This window comes from Lactuca serriola, chromosome 1 (genome assembly GCF_051521515.1).
Source record: "Lactuca serriola cultivar US96UC23 chromosome 1, Lser_US96UC23_V15, whole genome shotgun sequence".
In the NCBI taxonomy this organism is placed as follows: Eukaryota; Viridiplantae; Streptophyta; class Magnoliopsida; order Asterales; family Asteraceae; genus Lactuca; species Lactuca serriola.
Genome location: NC_136408.1, coordinates 51,042,336 through 51,069,116, shown reverse-complemented (window position 1 = coordinate 51,069,116; position 26,781 = coordinate 51,042,336).

The following is a 26,781-nucleotide window of genomic DNA, read 5'->3' as shown; positions in this document are numbered from 1 at the left end:
GCTTGGATCTAGGCTTTCTAATTAAACATGCTTTGAATCCAAGACTTCTAATGACTATTTAAGAATAAGAACAATGATAAAACAGATCTGGAATCATACCTTTGAATTCCCAATTGATCTTGTTGTCTTGGAGCTTCTAGAGTCACAATTGTCACTCCTCTAATGGCTTACAAACACCAAATAGAAAGGAGGATGATTTAGGAGAGAGGAGAGGGGAGGAAATCGGCCAGGGTTTCTATGCTTTAGATGAAGTTCCGATTTCCCTTAGCCATGGGGTCTATTTATACTTGTAGACTCCTTAAGGGTTACAACCTAAACCCAAATTGGATAATCTTCTCTTAAGGCTATCCAAATCCTTTCCATAGATATCTCCTTGGACGATTTGAAGCTATCCTAGCTTCTAGAATCCGTCCATCATATATCTATATGGATTTACAGTCTAAAGCTAAACTATCAAACAATTGACAGTTTATACCCTCTTATTTAATTAATCTCTTTAAGTCACCAAATTAATTCCAATTAATTCTATGACTTATATTAATCAAATAACAATATATTATTCTTTATATTATTCTCATAATATACTAATAATATTCACTCTCTCTTAATAAATCATCCCATCAAGTTGCTATGGTGAAGGCAACCCAAAAGGACCATGCACAACCGGGTCAAATACTTGCCTAATATAGTTGCAGCCTTAGACACTATCCCAACACTATCTTGTGGCAGTGGTGGCACTCTGCCTCCTTCGGGTTAGGGCAGGGCTTAGCGGGATCAACTTTGGTCCCACTAGAAGAGGCACCATCTCGGGCTTTAACCTTGCGATAGTTCTTAGACGAAGCTTTCCTCTTCTTTCCCTTTCCTTGACCAATAGCCAAGACAGGAGCAGGAGGTGGATTGGGAGTTGGCCCAAAAGACTTGTCTTTGAAGTTGCTCTCAGCGACCCTCAAGAGAACTTGGAGTTTGCTTAGGGTGAACTCCTCTTTGTTCATGTGGTAGGTCATCCTAAATTGATTGTACACAGGAGGCAAAGAGTGAAGCACCATGTCGATCGCCAAGTCTTCCCCAAAGTCAACATTTAACTTGCGAAGGCGGTCGACATACCTTTGCATCTTTTGCAGCTGCACGGTAAGAGATTCTCCATGACCCATCTTAGCGGAAATCATGTTCGTGAAAATCTCATACCGCTCTTGTCTCGCGTTTTGGTGGTATCTCTCCAATAAGTCTTGATGCATCTCGTACGGGTACATGTCCTCGTAGGACTTTTGGAATTCGGAGTTCATGGTGGCTATCATGATGTAATGTACCTTCGTTGCATCTCGCTCATGTGTTTCAAAAGCGGTAATTTCAGCCGGAGTAGCAATTTCAGGGTTGATTTTCTCGAGCTTCTCTTCGAGGACATACTCCTTATCCTCATAGCGAGCAATGGTGCGAATGTATCTTATCCATTCGCTAAAGTTCGATCCAACGAAGGTGACCTTTTGGCAAAGGCTCATCAACGTGAAAGAACTAGCAGCAGCGTTGTTGGCGTTCGACATCTACAAATAGAAAGGACAAAGATAGATTAGAATATGAATCCCTAATTATCACCCAATAAGAAAAATTAGGGCTAGGATCCAACAACAACATTTACATATTAGAAAAGGGATGTCGTAATCTAACATGCAAATAAATTGAAGGTAAGTGAATGACGATTCACTAATTATCCACCATAAAACCTGACTATTAGTCCTAAATGTATTGAGAATTCCTAGGATCGGATGAGATTCATTAAAACTATTTAATGGCATGTTTAAATCTCGATATGCCCCTCTGGTTTGTGACTGGGATACCGAGGATCACAAAGCGGGTGTGAATTACCATGCAAATTCACATGGTGCCTTCATAGTAACGATCACCTATTCGATGTGCCGGTAAACCATACACGCTCCATCGAACTACGATAAACAATGAATCACCCTTTGCCACCTTTGCTTAGAACCAATTAGTGTTCCGGTAAACCACACACGCTCCACCAACTTCTTAGCAAAGGTGCAAAGTGTAATTTCATGGGATTGCATCAATTCACTTTTCCTAAAGTAACTAAGATTGGGAAATTTTAAAATATATGTAGTTACTTTGTATTTCCTATTATACTTTTAATGAGAGGATGAGGTTGCCCTATCCTACCCGTTCGGCTAACGACCCTCCACCAATCAAGCAAGCGGTGGGTGTGAGTGTACACCTATTAAGCGCCATTTTATAGGCCGCAACCTTATACCCACCTTATAGATCGGCTTCGTGAATGAGGCCTACTAACGGTAAGACTAGCATTTTAGTTATACATATATATATATATATATATATATATATATATATATATATATATATATATATATATATATATATATATATATATTAATCTTGTAATATTATATTAGTATAGGGTTGTATTTTAAACCTTTTAAAATCTAGGGTTTGAAATTTAAATTGTCCAAATTAAAACTTTTAATCACAAAATATAAATTTTAAAACTTGAGGACAAGTTTTAAGCATTTAAAACATGAAGGATCAAATAACAAATAATTTTAATTAACAATTAATTTCCTAATTATCTATATTTGATTTATTCAAGATTGCTCTCAAGATAATTACCAAAATAATCAAAATAATTAATTAATTATCATATAAGGAAATTAAATATTTTATTAGTTGATAAATATCTTTAATTAGATCAAGATAATAGTCATATATATCAAAAAATTGGATTAGGGTTGATCTAATATGATTAAGGTAAGTTTCCATAAGATAATCATGAAGAAATCCCGAATCTGGCCATTCCTGACGCTTGGACTCGCCGAGTGCACCAAGGGACTCGCCGAGTCAGGCCAACTCGCCGAGTCCACTATGGAACTCGCCGAGTCCATGACTCAGAAACACAAAAATCGAATTTTTCAGTTTAGTTCATACAATTAAGCAACAATTTAATGAAAACCAAGCTAGGCTCTGATACCACTGATGGGTTTTAGCCATAAGAACTTTCCTATGTGCGCATGCAAAACCCTAATGCTTGGATCTAGGCTTTCTAATTAAACATGCTTTGAATCCAAGACTTCTAATGACTATTTAGGAATAAGAACAATACTAAATCAGATCTAGAATCATACCTTTGAATCTCTTGTTGATCTTGTTGTCTTGGAGCTTCTAGAGTCACAATTGTCACTCCTTTAATGGCTTACAAACACCAAATAGCAAGGAGGATGATTTGGGAGAGAGGAGAGGGGAGGAAATCGGCCAGGGTTTCTATACTTTAGATGAGGTTCCGATTTCCTTATGCCATAGGGTCTATTTATACTTGTAGACTCCTTAAGGGTTACAACCTAAACCCTAATTGGATAATCTTCTCTTAAGGCTATCCAAATCCATTCCTTAGATAAGAAATGGACGATTTAAGCTATCCTTTAGCTTCTAGAATCCATCCAATCCATATCTATATGGATTTACAGTCTAAAGTTTAACTATCAAACAATTGACAGTTTATACCCTCTTATTTAATTAATCTCTTTAAGTCACCAAATTAATTCCAATTAATTCTATGACTTATATTAATCAAATAACAATATATTATTCTTTATATTATTCTCATAATATACTAATAATATTTACTCTCTCTTAATAAATCATCCTATCAAGTTGCTATGGTGAAGGCAACCCAAAAGTACCATGCACAACCGGGTCAAATACTTGTCTAATATAGTTGCAGCCTTAGACACTATTCCAACACCTTCCATCGCTAATGACTAAAAGCGACAAGGATAATAAAAAGGGAGGATTCGAAAATACCTGAAAATTTCGGGATGTTACAAGTTAGGGTTTTGGGTTTAATATCTCTTTAGCCATGCGAAGGCATAAAGTCAAAGACTTTATAGATTAGGATATCTTTAAGAATCAGTTCTGAGGTTTAGAGTAAAGTGGCTTAAGGATTAAGACCTTCAAAGTTGATTTTTGAGTTAAGTCCGAGTACGTCGAGTATAATTCTGACTACAACTAGCATAGCCAGTTGCGAACCTGTGTCCCTTCCAGACATGTGCTCTACGCCCAACGTAAAGCTAAGTACGCCGCACTTAAGGTTAAAATTTTGACCTTTGACTTTTAACCTATTGTGCCTTTAGGTGAATTTGTGAGGGTTTTGGTCTTGGAAGGTGCAAAATGGTCTTTTTCCCTATCTGTGGATTAGACTTGGCTTGGGACTAGTGGAGTATGGTAAATTAGGGTAAATTACCTCAATTATAAATTAGGGTTAATTGGTGTAATTAACAGGCGAAGTCTTCCGGCGGTTTGGGTGTGAGTTTTATCAATCATCTGTATAAGGTGAGTCTCCTCACTATTCTTGCCAGTGTGGTAGAATATATGTGTTGACCAGCTGAGTCTATGTGATATTGTTGTGTTATGTGATATGAAAGATCTAATATGCCCAAGAGTCATTATAGAAGGGTATTGTTAATAACAAATGATCCTATAGGGTCACATGTTATAACAAGTTACCATCAATTGATTGTTTATTAGTATAATTTGATTATTAATAAATATATCAACACTTTTATTTAATTGGAAAATTATTATTTCATGGAAATAATATTTTACTAATTGTTAATTTATTATTTATAGAAATAATATCTATTGAAGAAATAACTACTTATGAAATATATCATAAAGTATGATTATTAATAAGTTATATTTGTATCTTAATTAACTAGTTAGAGTTTATTTATATAAAATGTAGTTATATATATATATATATATATATATATATATATATATATATGACTAGTTATATGTTATATATCTTGGTATTACTTTATATATTTGTTAGCCTTTTATATAAAGTTGATATATATATATATATATATATATATATATATATATATATATATATATATATATGTATATATATATATATATAAGAAAATTATGGAACATCCTTTGGTTCCATACTTTATACATAGGGCCGAAAAAATGGGAGGAGATAAGGCATGCATAGCGTTTTGATTAATTTATTCTATATGCATGCTTGTCCTCGTAACCTATGATTTGACTTGCTTTATGTATGGTCCTTTACTACCTTTTGTCTTAATCAAAGAATTTGGGATTAAGACATGAGAGAGACTTATTGCAGGCATCTTTTTGGTTATTTTTTGAGCTCAAAACCAAGAGAACTTTTATCTCTATGGAGATGCCAAATTTTGATGTTAAATCCTCTCTCTTCTCCTCCATTCTCTTGCATTATGATGTTAGACAAACTCCCTTAGTTGCTTCACCTTAGAACATATATTTGTTATATATTTATAAGGCTTATGAACAACTAATACAAGAGTAGACTAGCATGTTTGATGGTTCTACTTTTGCTTGGTGGATACTTTTAGAGAGCTCTTGTTTTAGAGTTTCATGTCATCTTCATCAACTTCCAACCTCCCATGAGGACCAAAGTCTTCAAAGGTTGTTATGTTTTCTCTTCTATGGTTGTTTTAATCTTTCTAGCTCTTGCAAAATGATCATTGGTGGGAATATATCTACTTTTATTTTTGTTCAAATCTTAAGTCTTCCATTGCATTGTTTAGGTTTTTTAAACATTTTTTGAATAAAAACCCAACAATTGGTATCACAGCCATTTTTGTTAAGTTGATGAAATCTTTGTTTTTGGACAACATGGATGGTTTTCTCTTTGCAAGAAAAATATGTACATATTTTCTATGGCAACACTGAAATGTTTATAGTTGTTATTTTTTGACTAAAAGTTTACATGTATCTTTTGAGTCATAAAACTTATCATAGAAAAATAGAGAGTTGTTTTATATAATATTGAGTATATAAATATGTATGATGTGCATAAACAAGTCATGGACCTTTGTGTTGTTGAATGTGTTGATTTAATTAAAATGGTTGTAATTATTTATTTATTCATATGGTATGTAATAATTAAATAGATAATTTTCATTTGTTAATTTTTGTAGGTAATAGATTCGTTTTATAAATAGTTTATTTTATAAAAATGTAACAAGAATAAAGATGGTGGCCATTTTGAAGATCAAAATTGATTTTATTAAAGTTTCTCAAACTTTATAAAAAAAATTTATAAACTTTCTACAAGGTGTTGAAGCAAGTGGGATCACATGAAGATTACACAAGATGAAGGTCCCTTATGTCCATTTAGGAACGGACTTGATATTTTTTGCAATGGCTCAAAAAAAAATATAACTAGTTTATGGTTTCGTTTATGCACATATGTTATAATTGTTATGCATGCTTTGTTGTTTTATTTTTATGTTATTATTATTATGTTATGATTGATACATTAGTTTTTCAAATGCAAAATAATATTTGAACATAAATAAACATCACAAAGGAGTTTGGTTTTAATGAAATTTATCTTTTAACATAAGATGGTTAAAAATAGTTTTAAAAATAAAACAAGTTTTATCCTTAAAACTAACCGGTAAAATTCCGGGATTAAAAATTGTATAAGTTTAAAATAGAGATTTGCAAACTTATCAAACTCCAAACCTTATTTTATAGAAGGAAATTTTATTAGAAGGGTTACAAATGTTCTAAAGCTCTCAAACAAACTTAAGACTAGCTATTAAAATTTGATCGCGTCAATTTTATAAAACCGGGTTTTATAAAAGAACATTGTTAAAATGTGATTTTTTTCATAACATAAAATTTTTAAAATATACCATGGTTTATTGAATGCATGCAATAACCATGATATAATATGTTTTTTAAACTAGAATTATAAAAACATCAAAGACCGCTTACAAACCTCAAATCTATGCAATTTTTTTTGAAGAACACTCGCACATCTCTTATATGCAGTAGTGGGATAAAGGTCACCTAACCGCTTAGTGTTATCTTTTGATGGTCGGGGTGTTTTCGCGATTTCTATAACCAATTAATAGGCTGATTACACAAGTTTTTCAAATTAGATGATTTGATCGATTTTATTTATTTATTTATTTATTTTTTGATAAATCACTTAAGCAAGAGAGTTCCGAGGCATCGATGTGATCAAACATGTGTAATTAAATTTGTTATTAGTGATCACATAAATCTAGGAATTATATAGTAATATATATAATTGATAATCGATATCTACCGGGTTGAATTCAAATAAATGAGATAAAGGATATCTAACCATTTATTTGTTCTGCAACTTATATCTTAGGCATTGATAATTAATGTTTTTGGAAACTAAAAGGCTATCGGTTATTAAAGATTAAATATTGAAAATACTAAATGAATTTTGCTAAATTTTTGTAGATATATAATCCAATCTCATAACCATGAATAGTCATTTTCTTTAAATGACTTGATAAAATAATAACATCCAATATACAAAACATCAATGAATAGGTTCATGTCTTAAGAGACAATCTCTTGAGAGATGTGAAATTATATACACTTAAAGGTCCTAGTCCTAAACAACTTGCTTTGAGCAATAGACCTGAACATGATGCCTAGTAAAAATACCACTATGACGCTCAAGATGCTTCTAACATCACACTAGGAATGGTTATTCTTGACTTCCTGAAAGTCTTGGATAATTTAGAAATATATCTAATGATATAACATGTTAAGCAATATTCCAAAAATACATTGATATTTGTCTTAAACTTGTTCAAACAACTGAATAATGCAAGGCTAAAAAGAGTCACTTTATGTGATCTAATAAGCCCATGTTTTAGGACACCTTTAAGTCCAAGAAATTCAAGAAGGTCCACAAAGATGGATCTTGTTCCTTTTGTGGAGAAACTGAATACTGGAAGAGAAACTGCTTCTCTTATCTGAAAAGAAAGTCTGGAAGAGAATAGTACTTCAGGTATCTACAAGATAGAATTTATACTTTTTATATAGCACTCAAGTACTTGGTACTTGAATGTTAATCTAATATTTGTAAACTGTTTGCAGATATTTATAGAAGAGTAACCAGCAAAGCACAAGCAAGTTGGAACTACACTCTCGAGGTTTAGTTTATCATTTATGATTAGATCATAAATTACATGTAATATAAAACTCTGTTTGTAACACCTTGTTTCGAATTGTTTATTAATGAGGGGCCTACACCCAAGGATCATTTACCATAACGCTATGGGCATTGGGGAAGGAGAGATTTAGACCCCTTGGATGTGGATAATATAGATTATGTGATCCGAGAGTTCAGTTTGTGTTATGGAGCCCAATGGTATGACCGTAAAGTGATACTTCGGACATTTTATGAAGTTTGGATTAAAGCTCGGGAAACTTTAAGGAAATGGAGAGTTGATAGAGTTTTAGTGTTTCTCATTACCTTTATGTGGATATAAAGAACGTTGAAATCGAACTTAGAACGAAGAAGTTATGGCTTTCGGAAGATTGGTGGTTTTAGCCCCTAGTTGAATATGTTGGGCGTACTCTAGGAGTACGTTGGGCGTACTGGCTCGATGCATGATCGCAGAGGCACCCATGTATGTTGGGCATACGCTCGACTAGAACAAACCCTAATTTTTAGGGTTTATTCCCTATTTAAACACCTTAAGTTGCTTCTAATCTCTCTTATGACCAGCCTCCATCTCTCAAAACCCTAAGAACGAAACCCTAGCCTTCATTTGTGTGCTTGTGAGCCATTAACCTTGAGGTGTTTTTGGACCCTTTGAGGGAGGTGAAGCTTAGTGTTGAAGCCTTAGTGGAGTTGCAGCTTGAAGATCCAAAATCTTCATCAACTTTGCAAGCTATTTTAGGTATAAAGCTCTTAACTTGATGATTCATTTGGTTAGATCTAGTTAGGGATGGTTTTTATGCTTTTTATGGTCCTTTAAGCCATTCTTGAGAATATGAGCTACTCCAAAACCTAGGGATGGTAGATCTTGGCATTTTTTAGGATGGAGATGCTCTATGACAAGTTCTTAAAGTGTGACTTTTGGTTGCGCAAGGTTTAATTTCATGGACACCTCGTCAACCAGAATGGTATATTGGTTGACCCAACCAAGATAGAGGCTGTGATGCGGTGGGAAGTGTTGAAGTCTCCATCTGAGATTTGAAGCTTCCTCTATTTGGCAGGATATTATCGGATATTCATTCGAGACTCTCCAAGATTGTTGTTATTCTCACTAAGTTGACAAAGAAGGATATGGTGTTCAGTTGGGGGCTTGAGCAGCAGGCATCATTCGAGACACTTCGCCAGAGAATGAGTGAGGCACCGGTACTTGCCATCCCGGAGGGAGTTGAGGATTTTGTGGTCTATTGTGATGCATCCATTTTAAGGTTGGGTGTTGTGTTGATGCATAGGGGCATGTGATTTCATATGCCTCGAGGCAGTGGGAGTCTCATGAAGCGAAGTATCCCACTTATGATTTGGAGTTTGGGGCGGTGGTTTCACTCTTAAAATTTGGCGTCACTATCTATGTGGTGTTCGGTGTACCATCTACATGGACCATAAGAGTCTGAGATATCTTATGGATCATCCTAACCTGAACATGAGGCATAGGAGGTGACTGGATGTAGTGAAAGATTATGACTGTGAGATTCTGTATCACCTAGGCAAGGCCAATATGGTGGCCGACGCCTTGAGTCGGAGGGCGATCAGTACCCTGATTTAGGATGTGTGTATAAGGATGATTGTGATGACCCAAGTTTTAGAAACGATCAAAGAAGCATAGTCGGAGGCCATAAAGGAAGAAAATTGGAAAAGCGAGCGGGTGATCGGTCGGATTTCAGCATTTGATATCGACAACAGGGGGCTTTTGACTCTTCACGGGCGGGTTTGGGTGCCTTATGTTGGTGGGGGTTCACGGGTATTGATGGAGGAGGCCCACAAGTCGAGATTTTCCAATCATCCAGGGGCTACCAAGATGTATCTCGAACTGAATCATAGTTACTGGTTGTCGTGTATGAAGGGGGATGTGGTCTGGTTTGTAAAGTGATGTTTGACCTGGCGGAAGGTCAAGGCCGAGCACCAGTGCCCTCACGGCAAGTTGCAACCCTTGGAGGTTCCACTATGGAAGTGGGAGCATATCAAGATGGATTTTATTACCAAATTTGTAACATCCCAAAATTCAAGGATAAAAATTTCATTTTTAATTAAGTACGTATAAAACCAGTAGTCTGAAACATCCATAGTGTTAACTCATTTCATAATCAAAAACAGTATTTCAAATAACTAAAACATGTCATAGAAAAGGATTATTATAGTACATCTCCCAAAGATCTCATAATGCGGAAATCATAGTGTGATGCGTTGCGATCGAGTCGGCTCCTTTTCTTTGAAAATGAAGTACCTGAAACCAAAACTGTAAACCGTAAGCACGAAGCATAGTGAGTTTCCCCATCATACCACATAATCACATAATGTCAGGCGTATCTGGATGTCCGGCCTACCCTGTCAGGCATATCTGGGTGCCCAACCTACCCTGTCAAGCATATTTGGGTGCTCGACCTACCCTCCGATTTATTTCAACCAGTTACGGGGACTATTTCACCCATACCACTACAACATAACATAACCCTACTGTCAGGCATATCTGGGTGTCTGACTTAGCCTGTTAAGCATATACGGGTGCTCGACCTACCCTGCCAGGCATATCTGGGTGCCCGACCTACCCTCCGGTTTATTTCAACCGGTTACGAGGAATATTTCACCCCTACCGCTACCACAAAATAACATAACATAAATCTACTGTCAAGCATATCTGGGTGCTGGACCTACCCTACGATTTATCTCAACCGGCTAAGGGGTCTAACCTACCCCCTACCACTATATCATAATATCATAGCATACTAACACATAAAGCATAAAAGATAGTGGCATACTAGCAAATTATCACAAAGACAATTGTCTCAACTATAACCAACTACTAGTAGGCTAGCATTGGTGCCTTCAACCCACTTCTACTAGAAGGTAACTCACATCATACTGCTAAAGTCCACTGCAAGAGTTCCTTAGTTGCTGCCATGGCAGCTCCTCGAGCTATCAATACCCAAAACATCACCCAATTAGCAATTGGGTCTGAAAACATGATCCAAAACCCTTACTAGGGGTAAAATGACCATTTCACCCCCGACCCATCGAGGTCTATACTATATAATCCATGAAAGCCCATTAATGTCCCAATTTTCCAAATTGGACCCAAATCCTTACATGGGCTACCCTCTAGAATATGTTTCGTACTCCATAACCGTCCAAGGGTCAACCTTGGTCAAAGTCCACGTCAAAGTCAACATTCTGGTCAATGTCAACATCCTGGTTGACTCAACTCGCCGATTTGGTCCATCAACACATCGAGTTCCATGAATCAAAATCCCCGAATTGCGATCCAACTCGTTGATGTTGGATTAGTGTCTAAGTCCATAACTATTTTGGTATGTACTTGACCCGATTATGAGCATGGTCCTTTTAGGTTGCCTTCACCATAGCAATATGTAGGATGATTTAAGGAGAGAAAGGTTTAAATATGATTTATTAATATATTATGAGAATAATATATTAAAGGAGAAATCATATTGTTTAATTAATATTAGTCAAGAATTAATTTTGTGGCTAAAAGAGATTAATTAAACTTAGGGGACTGGAGTTGTAATTATAAGATAATTGTAATTGGGATATGGATCACCTAATAAAATATAGGTTGGACGAATTCTACGGGAAGCCCATTAGAAATCGTCCAAGGGATATGTTAAAGGAGTCAATGGGCTGCTTAGGGCTTAAGCAGCCAGATTAGGGTTTCCTAGTTGAAAACCCTAATAGCCTACATGTATAATGGGCCCCTATGCCCCAAAAACATGGACAAGTCTTCCTCTAGGGTTTCTAGACGTTTTGGGCAGCCTCCTCTCTTCTCCTCTTCATCCAAGTTGCTTAGTGGTGTTTGTGACTCCATTAGAGGTGCAACACTTGAGGCATTGTTGGGTCAAAATATGGTTTATACTTTGCTTTTCTGGGTAATTGTATTTTTCTGTAATATTTTTGGAGTTTACGGTCATGTTTACGATTGATTTTACGGCCGTAAACCCATTTACGGCCCATGTTATCCGGCCCATGTTCTCCAAGTATAAATATAGGTGTTAGGTGAGGAGTAGAGATTAATGAAACGTAAGGAGTTTACGGCCAGAGAGGAGAGAAACTAGAGAGCATTTTGTGTGTGAATCTTTTGTATCTGGAACTTTAATTCTAATCAATTCATACAGAGATTCATATTATTCTCTTCTCCTTCTCTTTTATTTGATCTGACATCATCCGTTTGATTGGGATTCCGCACAATCAAACGGATCTGATTGATACACAGGCAAATTATGGACTTACAATTGGTATCAGAGCTTGGTTGTATCAGTCAATTTTGTCAGATTTGGAGCATTATTTGATCTTATTTTCAAAATGTTCTTGCGTTTTTGGATAGATCTCTGAAAATTAAGGGGGGTTTCTTCTTTGCATTTTTTATAAAAACGAGTTTTTGATTGAGTTTTTGAGCAAAAAATGGTGAAAAACGTTGTTTTTTGAAGGGTTTACGGCCATTGAAGGGTTCTCGGCCGTAAACAGTTTGCGGCTAGGGTTTCACGGCGGCGACGGCTAGGGCTTCAGAGTTTACGGCCTCGGAGTTCACGGCCCGAGGTTCACAGTCCGAGATTACGGCCCTCGGTTTGCAGTCCTCGGTTTGCGGCCAGTGTCACATAGGGTCCGAAGTTCGAACCTCGTCCTCGCACAGCATCCTCGCCTCGTAGCCTCGTCCTCGCTTCGTAGCTGTCTTCGTCGCCTCGCTTCGCATATATAAAACATAGGAAACGTGTTTGGGGGCTACCGAGAATCGAACTCGAGACCTCCCATTCATCAACCAACGCCTTAACCATCTCCTCTAGCATCACCTTTGTTCTTTTCCTCCGCATTCTTTACTCAAAAACACTCCTTTTCGGTTCCAAGTTTCGCAAAATTGTCATTTTTAGCCCAAAAATTAAATTTATTTTATTTTTAAATTCCTTTTTTATCAATATATATATATATATATATATATATATATATATATATATATATATATATAATAATAATAATAATAATAATAACACTAAAAAAAAAATAGTTTTTAATTTTTGACTTTTGTCTTCAAAAATTGACTTTGACTTTCAAGTTTGACCTTTGAATTTAATCTTTGACTTTCTCGTTTGACTTTTAAATTTTCAAATTTAGCTTTTTAGTTTGACTTTTGAGTTTGACTTTTTAAATTTGACTTTTAAGGTTGACTTTTGAGGTTTGTAGTCAAAGGGTTTGACTTTTAAGTTTGATTTTGGTTTCTAGTTATGCTTCTTAATTGATTTTTAGGTCTACGAGGGACTTGAAAACATGAAAGAGAGTCGTCAGGATATGTTAAGACAAAATTTCAACATTTTCGATTATATCCTTGGAGAAACCCTCGAAACACAGTTGCAGCGATTTACCACACTCACTACTGAGATGAATATAGTTGGGATCTTCTTGACTAAGTCCGAGATAAACAAAAAGATGCAAAATTCACTTCCGAAATTGTGGGATATGAACATGGCTATCATCAAGAAGACAAAAGATCTCAATCATCTTAGTCTTGCTGATGTAATTGTAGAACTTGATGCTTTGAAGTGTAGAAAAACAATGAGTTTTGAAAACATTCTGGTCACTGAAGTTACATGTACTCCAGCTTGTGAAACTACGATTATATTTCTTCAGGAACAACTTGATTTATTAAAAAGAGAAGTTGAGGACCTGAGATATGAATGATATCAACTCAGGAAAGGACAGAAACCCCTGAAGGCTGAATTAGAAGTAAAAACCAAGGACTTTAGGAAACTTCAGGAAGAGTATAGCAACACGTGTGAAAATTATGACTATATTAAGAGACAACTTGTTGTTGTAACCGAAGAACTTGACACTTTGAAAATTAAGTGTGGAAAAACAGATGTTAATTTTAAAAGTTATACTGCTTCAAGTCAAACAGTTGAGTCCTTTTTTGAAACCCAATTAAAATTCAAAGATAATCAAAACAAGGGTCTAGGGTATGATAGTGTTCCTCCACCCTTCAATCATAACTACACATCCATCCCCATGACACAGAAAGAAATTGACAGGGAGGCACATCTTCAATATGGAAAACCAGCTGGATTTGTGTCAGGAGGTATTCAAGTTGAAAATACTAATGCTTCTACTTTATGTGCAGGTAAAGTAGCAGAAGATGAGAACAAGGAGAGCACTACTGAACAAACCAATGACTCTTTGAACTCAGAATCTGTTGCTTTGAATTCTGTTACTCCTAACAAACCTGCCGTTGAGAAATACAGGCCTCCAATTTCAGCGCAACAGAGTGCTTGTTGCAAGTGTGCATGTGGGAACAACAAGAGACAAGGCAAGGATACGCCACCAGGGGCAGGAAGAAACAACTTCATAGTGAAGAAAAAGACATGTTTTCAATGTGGAAGACCTGGACACATTGCCAGAAACTGTCCTAATTGCGCATACGTTCCCTACTGCGCAAAAGGATGGCAAAATGCGCCAAGTGGGACATACTTCAAAAGAAACCCTTCCAGGTCACGTTCAGACAATGGTGACTGGAACGCGCAGAAGGCCAAGAATTAAACCCACAAGGCCAAGAATCTGAATCCCAAAGGCAAGAAGGGAATGCCGACCGAGAAGCCCAATCCAAGAGATGCTCTAGTGAAACAAAGACCGGCTAAGTCAAAGTCATCTCGAAGATCGGCTTCAAGTTCCAAATCAAGTGCCGAGGCGCCCATCGGATCGAAAAAGAAATGGGTTAAACCTGACTATAGATGGGTTCCGAAGGCTCAATCTCCCAAATCACCTAATGAATCTAATATTTCTACATCTTCTGTTTGTGATAAACAGGACATGTCATGGGAGAAGGTATCGTGTGTTGATGACAAAGGTCAACCCAGTTTCAAAATGGACTAGGTTCCAAAGACCAACTAATCCCACTCTGTGTCGGAGCAGCTATGGAGGCATATCATCAGACTTCGGTTTGTTGGTAGTGGCTGCTCCTGGCATATGATTAGGGACATCTCTCAACTATACAACACTCAGAACATTATTTGAGAGTATGTGTCCTTTGTGGGAAGGGAAGAAAGGAAGGGATCACTCATGGGGTTAGTGCTTAATAATATGAAGAATTTTCGGATCTGTTCTGAGATTATGCATGCTGTTCTCAGACCTTCTGAATGCAGATTCAATCGGTGAATTACGGTTTGCGTTTTCTTCTATATTCTCCTGAGTTTTTCTTAAGCTGATTCGCTTTAAAGACTAATTTTTGTTTTAGGATAGTTTAAATTTGCGCATTTATTTTCGTTTCTCTCCTATGCACAAATTTAGGGGGAGAAATAAAAACAAAACAAAAATTTAAAAATTTAAAAAAATCCAAAAACATTACAAAATCAAAAAAAAAATGGTGTAAATGAAATGTGTTTGAGGGAGATGTTTTGGGAAATGAAATCAGCAAGTGATAACGAGCAATCTGAATCGGTGTAACGTACCTAAGTTGAATCGTCTACGCTCTGTGTTCGATGCGCTGGTAAGCACGAAAGATTTTAAATGAACTTGACTAGGGAGAGTTGAACCTAATGAATTTAAGGACTTGACAAATTTTGACCTAGTTAGATCCGTTTAACCTGATTTCACGATGCTCGGATAGGTTGAGCAGGGAGATATACATGGGAATCTACCGGTCACATTAAATAACCCGTATCTAGAACTGTGGTTTCACTTTTCCTCGATGTGCGGATTCTGTCCTTAATTCCGGTTGGATGGGGCGACTGGTAAATTCCGATAAATTAGGTCTGTTGAATATCATTTTCTTTCTTTCCGCCTGTTAGCCATATGTTGTCTCCTTTGCGTGACTTCCAATCCGACCCGGTACACAACATATGCAACTCTATTTCTCTACAGGCTATATATATGAAATTCCTCTCATCTGTTAGTCATATGTTGTCTCCTTTGCATGACTTCCAATCCGACCTGGTACACAACATATGCAACATTCTACTTCTCAACCCCTCTGAAACAATAAGTAATAGAATTCTGAATCTATCCTCTCTCTGAATGGTTGTCTGCTCACTCGGTGTAAGGAGTACTCTGGAAGTCTTGATGGTTGGGGCATATCGGGAAGCGGGAAACATGTTCTAGTACACTTAAAATTGAACTCATACAGATTGTCTGTAGATCTCGCTGCTCGATTTAGGTGGACAACAATATCCCTGGTTGTAGTCAGTTAAATGGTCTTAAGAAAAATGTATTTAAGAATTAGGGCCAATCATGATAATAAAGTTACAATTAGATATATGCATGTATTATGTCATTGGTAAAATTGTCCAAAATTGTCACAAATTTTTCGTGTTTAAGTGGACCACAATACTGGCGATCGATCAGACGAAGATGTGAAGATAAGGGTACCGACAAGTGGAATAAGGTTGTCCAACAACTTTGATCCCAAATCACTCTTAAAGTTAGATATCATTTTATTTTTGTTAAGTTTGTTCATAGTGTTCTTCTAATTTAAATATTAGGGGAGAAATAATAAAAAAAATCAGAAAATTAAAAATTTTAAAAAATAGTGTTATTTCTGTTTTATTTCTTTTTCAGAAAATATGAAAAATCCAAAAATATTTTTGTTTTTGTTTTAATTTGTGTGCTAAGTTTTCTTTTAGTTTTGTTTTGTCTTGACAAGTGATTTCAGGTGAAGATGAAACTCATGGAGTTTGTGTTGAAGATTTCTGAGCCAAAGGCTTCGTCCGTGAGCATCGAAGAATTCTCATTCGAAGGAGCAAGAAATGAAGATTATTCTTTCAAATTCAATCTTTCAACCCCAGAAGCAAGGTGAATCAGAAATTGAAGATTATGTGACAGATTGCATTGAAGCCTTCTCAATCAGTCTGCTGCTATCTATGAACCTGCTGAAGCGATCCAGAAGATTATTTATCTCTGATGTTCTCTCTGAAGATTCTCAAGCTGAAAGCGCCATCTTTCAAGAATCAGTACAAGAATCCTCCTCACCCAACGTGCGTTCAATGTCAAATTCTGAAGAAATTCCCAACTGCTCAAGATGAAGTCATTTATTGAAGATTCATCAAGTTCATCTTGAAGCCGTGAAGTCATCGAAGATTAAAGCTAAAGCCAAAGCTCCCATTGAAGATTAACAAGAAAAGTCAGCTACTTTTTAGGGGGAGCTTGTTGGGTCAATTAAGAAAAGAAAGTTATAAACCAAGGGGGAGATTGTTGGGTCAAAATATGGTTTATACTTTGCTTTTCTGGGCAATTGTATTTTTCTGTAATATTTTTGGAGTTTACGGTCATGTTTACGATTGAGTTTACTGCCGTAAACCCATTTACGGCCCATGTTATCCGGCCCATGTTCTCCAAGTATAAATATAGGTGTTAGGGTGAGGAGTAGAGATTGATGAAACGTAAGGAGTTTACGGCCAGAGAGTAGAGAAACTAGAGAGCATTTTATGTGTGAATCTTTTGTATCTGGAACTTTAATTCTAATCAATTCATACAGAGATTCATATTATTCTTCTTCTCCTTCTCTTCTGTTTGATCTGACATCATCCGTTTGATCGGGATTCCACACCATCAAACGGATCTGATTGATACACAGGCAAATTAGGGACTTACAGGCATTAAGTTTTCTAAAGCCAATCAAAGCAAGGAATTGATTGTTATTGCAATATAACAATCAAAGGTAATTACTAAACCCTAATTCAGTTTATTATATGATAGATCTAGGGTTTATAGCTTTGGATATTCAATTGCATGTTCATTAGACATACTAGATCCAAAAGCTATTAGGGTTTGCATGTACACCATAGGATTGATGTATTGCTCAAACCCCATCAGTGGTATCAGAGCCTATGATTGTTTGTTAGTGAATTTGATGCTTAATTGATCAAAATTTGACTGAAAATCGAAATTTTTTTGGCTTCTGCATGCCTGACTCGCCGAGTCACTTGGTGAACTCACCGAGTCGTCTGTACTCGACAAGTCCAGGTCCAGACTCAACGAGTCAGCGGGTCTGGCAGCTGTTTTCGCGATTTTCTTGTTGTTTTGGCTTGGGATACTTACCATAAACATTTTTTATTCATTAAATCTGATTTTTATTAATTTTGGGTGAATATCCTTACCAAAATCGAAGATAATTGTCAAAATTTAGATAATCTTTTGTTTTATTAGATAAATATTGATTATTTGTAATTTAGATTTGTATTATCTTGTGAAAAAGTTTCAAATTGCACCCTTTAGGTTTTATAGTTTAAATTTGAACTTAAAAGTTTTGTTTATGAAATTTAAATAAGTTAAACCCTAATGTTTTGAAAAGTTTCAAAACTTGCCCTCAAGTGTTGGAATTTAAATTTTTTGATTAAAAGTTTAATTTTGAAATATTTAAATTCTAAACCCTAATGTTTTGAAATGTTTCAAAACTTGCCCTCAAGATTTGGAATTTAAAAGTTGATTAAAAGTTTAATTTTGAAATGTTAAATTCTAAAACCCTAGTAATTTGAAAAGTTCAAATCACACCCTTATGGTTTTATTAATTAATTAAAGTGTATAATTAAAAGTGATTTAATAAACCCATAAAGTTTTGGTTTACATTTAATTAAATTAAAAGTATAATTTACTAAGTTAAACCACCTAGTATTTTAAAAGTGTAAAATACACCCTATACTATATATAACATTAAAAGTTTAATATTATATATATGTATAAGTAAACAGTCAGTCTTACCGTTAGTAAGCCTCATTCACGAAGCTGGTCTATAAGGGGTGTTTAAGGAAATTGCCTATAAAATGGCGATTGAATGGCTATCTACTCTTACCCACCGCACTCTTGACTAGTGGAGGGTCGTTAGTCGAATGGGTAGGATATGACAGAAACCTTCCATTATAAGTATAATGAAGTACAAAGTAACTAAATGCTTATATAAATTCCCAAATCATAGTTACTTTAGACAAAATGTGAAATTGTATGCTAACCCATGGAATTACACTTCGTACCCTTGTAAAATGTTAGTGGAGCATGTGTGGTTAACCGGCACACTAATTTGGGGATGACATTGGTGGAGAAGGGTGGGTCGATGTTTATCATAGATCAATGGAGCGTGAGTGGCTAACCGGCACATTGATTAGGTGATAGTAGCATTGGGTGCACCACGTGATTCGTATGGTTATTCACACCTTGTTTGTGATCCTCGGCATCCCAGTCACAAATAGTAGGGCATAATCGAGATTAAACATGTCATTGAAAAGTTCAATGAATCTCAAAAGATCTAGGAATTTCAATTCCTTTAAAACTTAAACTTCTTTTTCGTTTTTCATGGTGGAAACTGGTAAATCATCATTTACCTACCTTCAAATATTCTGCAACTAGATTACGGCATCCCTCTTCTAGGTTGTAGAATATTGTGTTGGATCCTAGCCTTAATAACTCATTTGGGTGTTTTATTAAGGACTCAATCGACTTAACTTGATTTTTCTCCCGTTTTGTAGATGTCTAAATCTTACAATGGTCTTCCTAAATCCTTTGGAACAAGCTTTCCAAATGAAGATGACGTTCTGAGATACGATCAAGGAAATGAGAGTCATCCTTCACTTCCTCCACCTCCTCCAATTGTTCTCCCTGTCCCATAAGTTCAAAGGCTTGAAAAGTTCAAGCTCACTCAAGCCCTTTTGGCAAGTAAACACGAAGATGGGAAACCTGTGTGTGCACACGTCTTAGAGATGAAGTCACACATTGATAGGTTAAGCATGTTGGGTGTCGAGATTTCAAGTGAGTTGGCTGGTTGACTGGGTTCTTCAGTCACTTACTGAATCATATAGTGAGTTCGTTAGAGAGTACTATATGATGGATCATGACGTGAACCTCATTGATCTCACCTATTTGCTAATAGCTTCTAAATCCGCAATGACTTGGCGTGCTGGTCTAGCAAATATGTCTGGTGAATCAAACTCCCAAACTTCAACGGACACTGGCAACATTGGAAGTCCAGAAAGAACTAAGTCTGTGATTGTCCGATGTGTTGTGCCAAAGGAGTCCATTTGCTTTTATTGCCAAAATAAGGGGCATTGGAGACGAAGTTGTCCTGTTTACTTGAGAGATCTAAGAGATGGGAGAGTCGAGACGTATGGCTCTGCTTCAGGTAAAATACATTAACTAACTCTGTAAGTTCCTATTTTTGATTCTTAATACATGATGTGATAAGATTACATTTTGATGTTTTGCAGGATCAAAGAAAAGAAAGGAAGCTTAATGAAGAAGCTACTAAATCTGATCACAAAGAAATGGATTTCGATCACATGGATTCAAAGATCGGATTTTTGAGTTGCTACTTTAGAGTTAGGCTAGATTGCTAAGAAATATGTAATAACATAGTTTTTCAGTTGAATTGCATTGTAAGGACAAGTTTTTCCGCAATAAAATAAATGTTGATTTTATCTTATTTATTTATCCTTGCAATGGCGTGTGTGAAAAATTGATGTTTGAAGGTTTCTATTATTAACAATAATGGATTTGATTCTTAATTATGTTATTTATGGAAATGTCAAGAATTTACCAAATAGGGAGAGTTTCTCATCGCCCAAGTTTCAATTGGACAGAAACTTGGAATCATACAACTTGGTTGTGTGATGAATGAGAAATTTCATATTTTGAAATTAGAATAATTCTTTGACAAAGTGTCAAGTGAAGGACTAGGAAATCAAGTAAACTAGGTTGTGCGTTGGATTTAGTCCACCACAAGAGTGATAAAAATTATTCGTCATGATTTACTAAAGTTTAGTAAATATGATTATACTTATAAGAATTAGTGTAATTCTGATTTAATTGAAAGAGTTTCAATGAATAGCAGAATGAATAAAGAAGAATCAAGTAGGCAGAAAGATAAAAGTTTCTCTATTCTAAGAAGAAGGGAGAGTACCTTTCATTGTGTTTTATGATAGGTCTTAATGATTAAGAACCATGTCTCAATTGATTCTCTAAGTGACTCTTAGTGCATTTGTATGTCTAAGAAAAGGAATCAAGAATTGTAGAAATGGTTAAAATCAAAAATTCAATCATACTTCGTTCCAATATCAAGTCTTAGAGTCAAGATCGTGACTTGAGTGAAAAGTCTTAAGTAGGTTTGTAACACTTATCAAATGTAGAATAAGAAAAGTTCTTATTCTTGTACCTTTGAAATTGGTAAGTTGTGATGTCTTGGATAAGACAAAGACCAACTAGGACCAATTTGTGAAGTGTTTTGTCTTGATAAAAGCTACACTAACTCTTGAATATTTGTTTGTCAAGAAATGTTTCTAGATAAGAGAACCTTACATGTCAAGGATTCAATGGGAGTTTTAATGATCTTGAAAAAGGTTTCAAGAACAAATCAAGAATAAACCTTACCTATCATCACTAGCACAAGACTTAAGATTTACAACCTATCGTGTTGACATTATTTTGTTTTCTGTGCCATTCCAATTGAGTTAATTATGCATGTGAGTTCTATGAGTTCTCATTTGAATGCATAAAGACAAAGCACCTTGATCAATGGAAAGTACATTGATATGTAAGGATAAGTTGCTAAACTACTTGGAAGACATGGTGTGCACTCGTGTTACCATAAGGCAAGAAAGCAAGATTAAGAAAGTTCAGTCCATATGAGTTTGGATTTGTCGTAAACTTTGGTTTTGGCAGATTCACATGGATTGAAACTCATACACCATAAAATCTAAGTGTCATAAGACATGAAAATGACTATGAGGAAATGCTTTCACTAAGAGAGATTTTAAGAAGATAGCAATTGTGAAAATTGTATTCTCAAATTCGATTATGGTTACGACATCCCTTTCCATAGTTCGAATTGTGAGATTTGACAATTAGTTTGAACATTTGGAACTTAGTAACATAAGTTCTGAATTGTTTAGACACACATATGAGCTATCTAAGGCAAAGTTGTATTAGTTTGAAAAGCTTAGATAAAGGATTATCGAAGCATCTGATATTAGAAATATGAATTTTGTGGAATTCAGTCGGCATTGTTTTCTGGAAATTCAGTTGTTTTCTGAATACATGTCAAAGCTAGTGGGAGCATAAGTGTTATGCTTATATGAAAATAATCATCATGATAGTGGGAGCATAAGTGTTATGCCTGTATGATTATTATGGCGAGTATTGCAAGTTAGCAATATTAATTATAGAAAAACAAAGATTCAATTTGCAAAATTGCATGGGTTGAAAAGTTGTTTCGCTATAATTAAGGGAGAGAATATTATACTTCATTTCAAAATATAAAGCTTAGATTGAGAAATTTTAATAAATTTAGTCAAAGGATACATAGTGTGTTCTCAAATTTCGATTATGATTACGACATCCCTCTTCATAGTTCGAATTGTGAGAACGTGACACATAAAATATTATGGCAGAAGATTGATAAAGTATCATATCTTTATGTAAGACATTATGCATCGTGTCCCATACGCTTCGGGTATAGGATCGATTGCAAATGCTATAATATTTGACCATTCTAAAATTTTCCAAATGTATAGAGCATTAAGAGGGAAAAAGGATTAGAATCGGTTTTGACTAAAATAATTAACCAACTATCAAAGGACGATCCAAAGTTCGCTGAGGATTGGTCGCTTCTGAGTAGTTGGAAGTATGGTATTGGATGGACCGTATCGACATTATTATGAATAGATAAGATTCTATTAAGAATGAGTTGTCATATGGCAAATATGGAAATGTTTCCATATTGGGAGTTAGATATTGAGAGTTTTTGTCTAGATTAGAAACTTCTATGCAAGAAGGATGTTCAAAGGAATGTACTTTGAATGTGAGACTTCATGTCTATGGAATTTTCTTGTAACAATTTCTAAGAGAGTACTTTGTAATTTCATTAGTCAAGTCTTGGTAACTTTTGTGCTATGACTTTACGAAAGGATCGTTGCATAGAATGTTAGAATCTAGCATATTCTAATAGTAGCAAAGAACCTTGTGTTCTTACACAAATGATAAGGATTGGGAATTGTGAAATGAGCATCATTGGAAAAGTTTTCCAATTGATCTATTTCACAAAGCATGGACCATAGGAAACAAAGTGTGCATGCTTGGAGCATGGGACAATTGTTGTTATTCAAGTAATGATTTGATTATTCGAAACATTAAATGATAAATAATGAGTAATCAATATGGTGGATAAATAGAAGTGTTTTATTTACTCTCACAAGTTTGGGGCCATATAGGATTAAGTATTATTGTTATGTTTCAGTTTGCATGTCTTGACTTCCAGAATAACTAGGTTATTCAAACATCCACAGTCGGCCATACGTTGGGAGTAGGTATGAAGAAAGACTGTCATGAATCTGTCTGTAGATTGTCTGAAGTGTTTAGACATGGCACAAGTTTGCTGCAGAGTTCATGAGTACTTTGATAAGATTAGAGTATTGGATTAAACCCATGCTCACTTGGATCACTTCATGGATTTATCACGAGTGATTAGTGAGACGATAATATTGTATATTCTTGAAACCGAGACGTGTGAGTTGTTATTTTTTGGTCAGTTGCACATTGATAATAAGTAAACGCACCAGTAACTTGGTGTTATAAAACTTATTGTTGTGTGTGATTCGATTAGTGAATGCAAGCAAGCATATGAGTCAAAGTTTATCCATTCCTTTTACCCAATGTGGGATAAAAGAGATATTTGTGGGCCTCTCAATGATTTAGTGATGACATCTAAGCGCTTGGCCAATCCGGGACTAAGTTGATGTGTTCAATTGTAGTATGTTGTCAGTCGTCATAAATCGGAAGTCAGGAAACAATATAAAGAGAATGATTGAAATTCATGTCTTATGTCTATATGATATCTTGAGAATGGAGGAATATATGATGCCTTATCTAAAGGACACGTTATCTGATAAGATCAGAGTTGACAACGGCTTTTGAAAGTTATGATTGTTGATCAGGTTCTGAAGTCATACAGTAGACTTATCCAAGTGGGCGACTGTTGGATTAGTGTCTAAGTCCATAACTATTTTGGTATGTACTTGACCCGATTATGAGCATGGTCCTTTTGGGTTGCCTTCACCATAGCAATATGTAGGATGATTTAAGGAGAGAAAGGTTTAAATATGATTTATTAATATATTATGAGAATAATATATTAAAGGAGAATCATATTGTTTAATTAATATTAGTCAAGAATTAATTTTGTGGCTAAAAGAGATTAATTAAACTTAGGGGACTAGAGTTGTAATTATAAGATAATTATAATTGGGCTATGGATCACCTAATAAAATATAGGTTGGACGAATTCTATGGGAAGCCCGTTAGAAATCGTCCAAGGAATATGTTAAAGGAGTCCATGGGCTGCTTAGGGCTTAAGCAGCCAGATTAGGGTTTCCTATTTGAAAACCCTAATAGCCTACATGTATATAAAGGGACCCTATGCCCCAAAAACGTGGACAAGTCTTCCTCTAGGGTTTCTAGACGTTTTGGGCAGCCTCCTCTCTTCTCCTCTTCATCCAAGTTACTTAGTGGTGTTTGTGACTCCATTAGAGGTGCATCACTTGAGGCACTAAGTTTTCTAAAGCCAATCAAAGCAAGGAATTGATTGTTATTGCAATATAACAATCAAAGGTAATTACTAAACCCTAATTCAGTTTATTATATGATAGATCTAGGGTTTATAGCTTTGGATATTCAGGTGCATGTTCATTAGACAAACTAGATCCAAAAGCTATTAGGGTTTGCATGTACACCATAGGATTGATGTATTGCTCAAAACCCATCAATTGAGTCACCATCTTGACTCGCCAAGTTCCCTGGCCACTCATGGTCGCGATAAAACGAGTCAACTTTTCGAGTTCTATCTTAAACTAAATCGGGACATAATTACTCAACTCGTCGAGGTCCCTTGTGGACTCGCCGAGTTCCATGAACAGAATCGGGAATATTTGACCGGACTCATCGAGTTCCTCTATGAACTCGCCGAGTCCCTTGGATTCCTAGAATATACAACTTTTTCCTTAGATCTAAGGTTTTAGAATACAGATCCATATTGTTTCCTTAACCTATTTCTGTAAAGTTGACAACTTGATAGCTTTGCATGCCTCAAATAGACCCAAACTCGAGATATAGCATTCTACTTCCATGAACATGGCCTTTTCTTGGACAAAAACGGGTTTGAGACCCTTTTTATGATTCTAAGGGCCAAATATTACTAGAAAGTGGGAATCCTTAACATACAATCCATGGAGGGTATCATTTTTCCCACAATGGAGTCAAATGACCCATAAATCAAACTAGAAAAAGATCTAAGAAATCAATGAGGAAGTTGGAGGCTTGCTTACCCAAAAATGCTGAGAATGGGAAGGTGTTTTTGGATCTAAGAGCCTCTTCTTGAATCCCCAAGCTTCTCCTTCTTCCACAAGCTTCAATGCACACAAACTCACTCAAAATTGGCTCACACACTCTTACAATGCATTAGGGTTTTGAGATTTAGGGTTTGGGGCTTGGAGGCTGGAAATGAGGCCAAAACCCTAGAGTTAAGTTGTTTAAATATGGTGCAAAATCCCGGATTTAGGGTTTCCCAAACCCAGTCCAACTCGTCGAGTTGGTTTCTAATCCCATGTCCCAAATGATTCCTACTCGTCGAGTTTTCCTCCCCGAACTCGACAAGTTTCCCTTTCTAATGAAGTTTATTTTTCTTTTATATTTCTTTTAGGTTCCGGGTGTTACAAAATTGCCAAAGACTACGAGGGGTTTTGATGTTATCTGGGTGATAGTGGATCATTTGACGAAGAGTGCTCACTTCCTAGCCATAAGTGAAGGCTCATATGGAGAGATATTAGCTGAGATTTATGTCCCAGAGGTGGTGGCTCGGCATGGGGTGCCGACTTCGATTGTGTCGAACCGGGATGTTCATTTTACTTCCAGATTCTAGAAGAGGTTTGACAAAGATTTGGGCACCTGGTTGCCTTTCAGTATTGCATATCATCTGCAGACTGAGGGCAAAAGCAAGCAAGTTATCCAGACACTCGGGGATATGTTGTGTGCCTGCATCATTGATTTTAGTGGGAGTTGGGACTCTTATCATCCGTTGGCTAAGTTTTCTTATAACAACAGTCATCATGCCAACATTAGCATGCCCCCCTTTGAGCTTATGTATGGGAGGAGGTGTTGGACTCCTAGTTGTTGGGCGAGGTTGGCCAGAGAGTTATTGGGAACTCTGAGATAGTGCTCAAGACGACCGAGCTTATCTAGAAAGTTAGACAGAGATTGCTGACGGCCCAGAGCTGCCAGAAGAGTTATGCGGATCGGCAATGCTCTGAGCTAGAGTTTCAGGTGTGATATTTGCTACTTCTGAAGGTATCACCCTGGAAGGGTGTTATCCACTTCAGGAAGTGGGGCAAGTTGGGCTCCAGGTTTGTTAGCCCTTTTAGAGTGTTGGCCCGAGTGAGAAAGGTGGCTTACCGGTTGGAGCTACCTAAGGAGTTGAGTCAGATTCATGATACCTTCCATGTTTCCCAGCTGAGGAAGTGTATAGTCAATGAGACAGTGGTGGTTCCTTTGGAGGACATTCAGGTCGATGATCACATGAATTACATCGAGAGGCCAGCGAACATTTTGGATATGAAAGTGAAGACCTTGAGGAACAAGGTAGTGAACTTGGTTTGTAACATCCTGAGTTCGGGTATGTCAATTTAATTATATATTTATTGTTTTATTGAGGAACTCGACGAGTTGATGCCTCAACTCGTCGAGTAGAGTCTGATCTA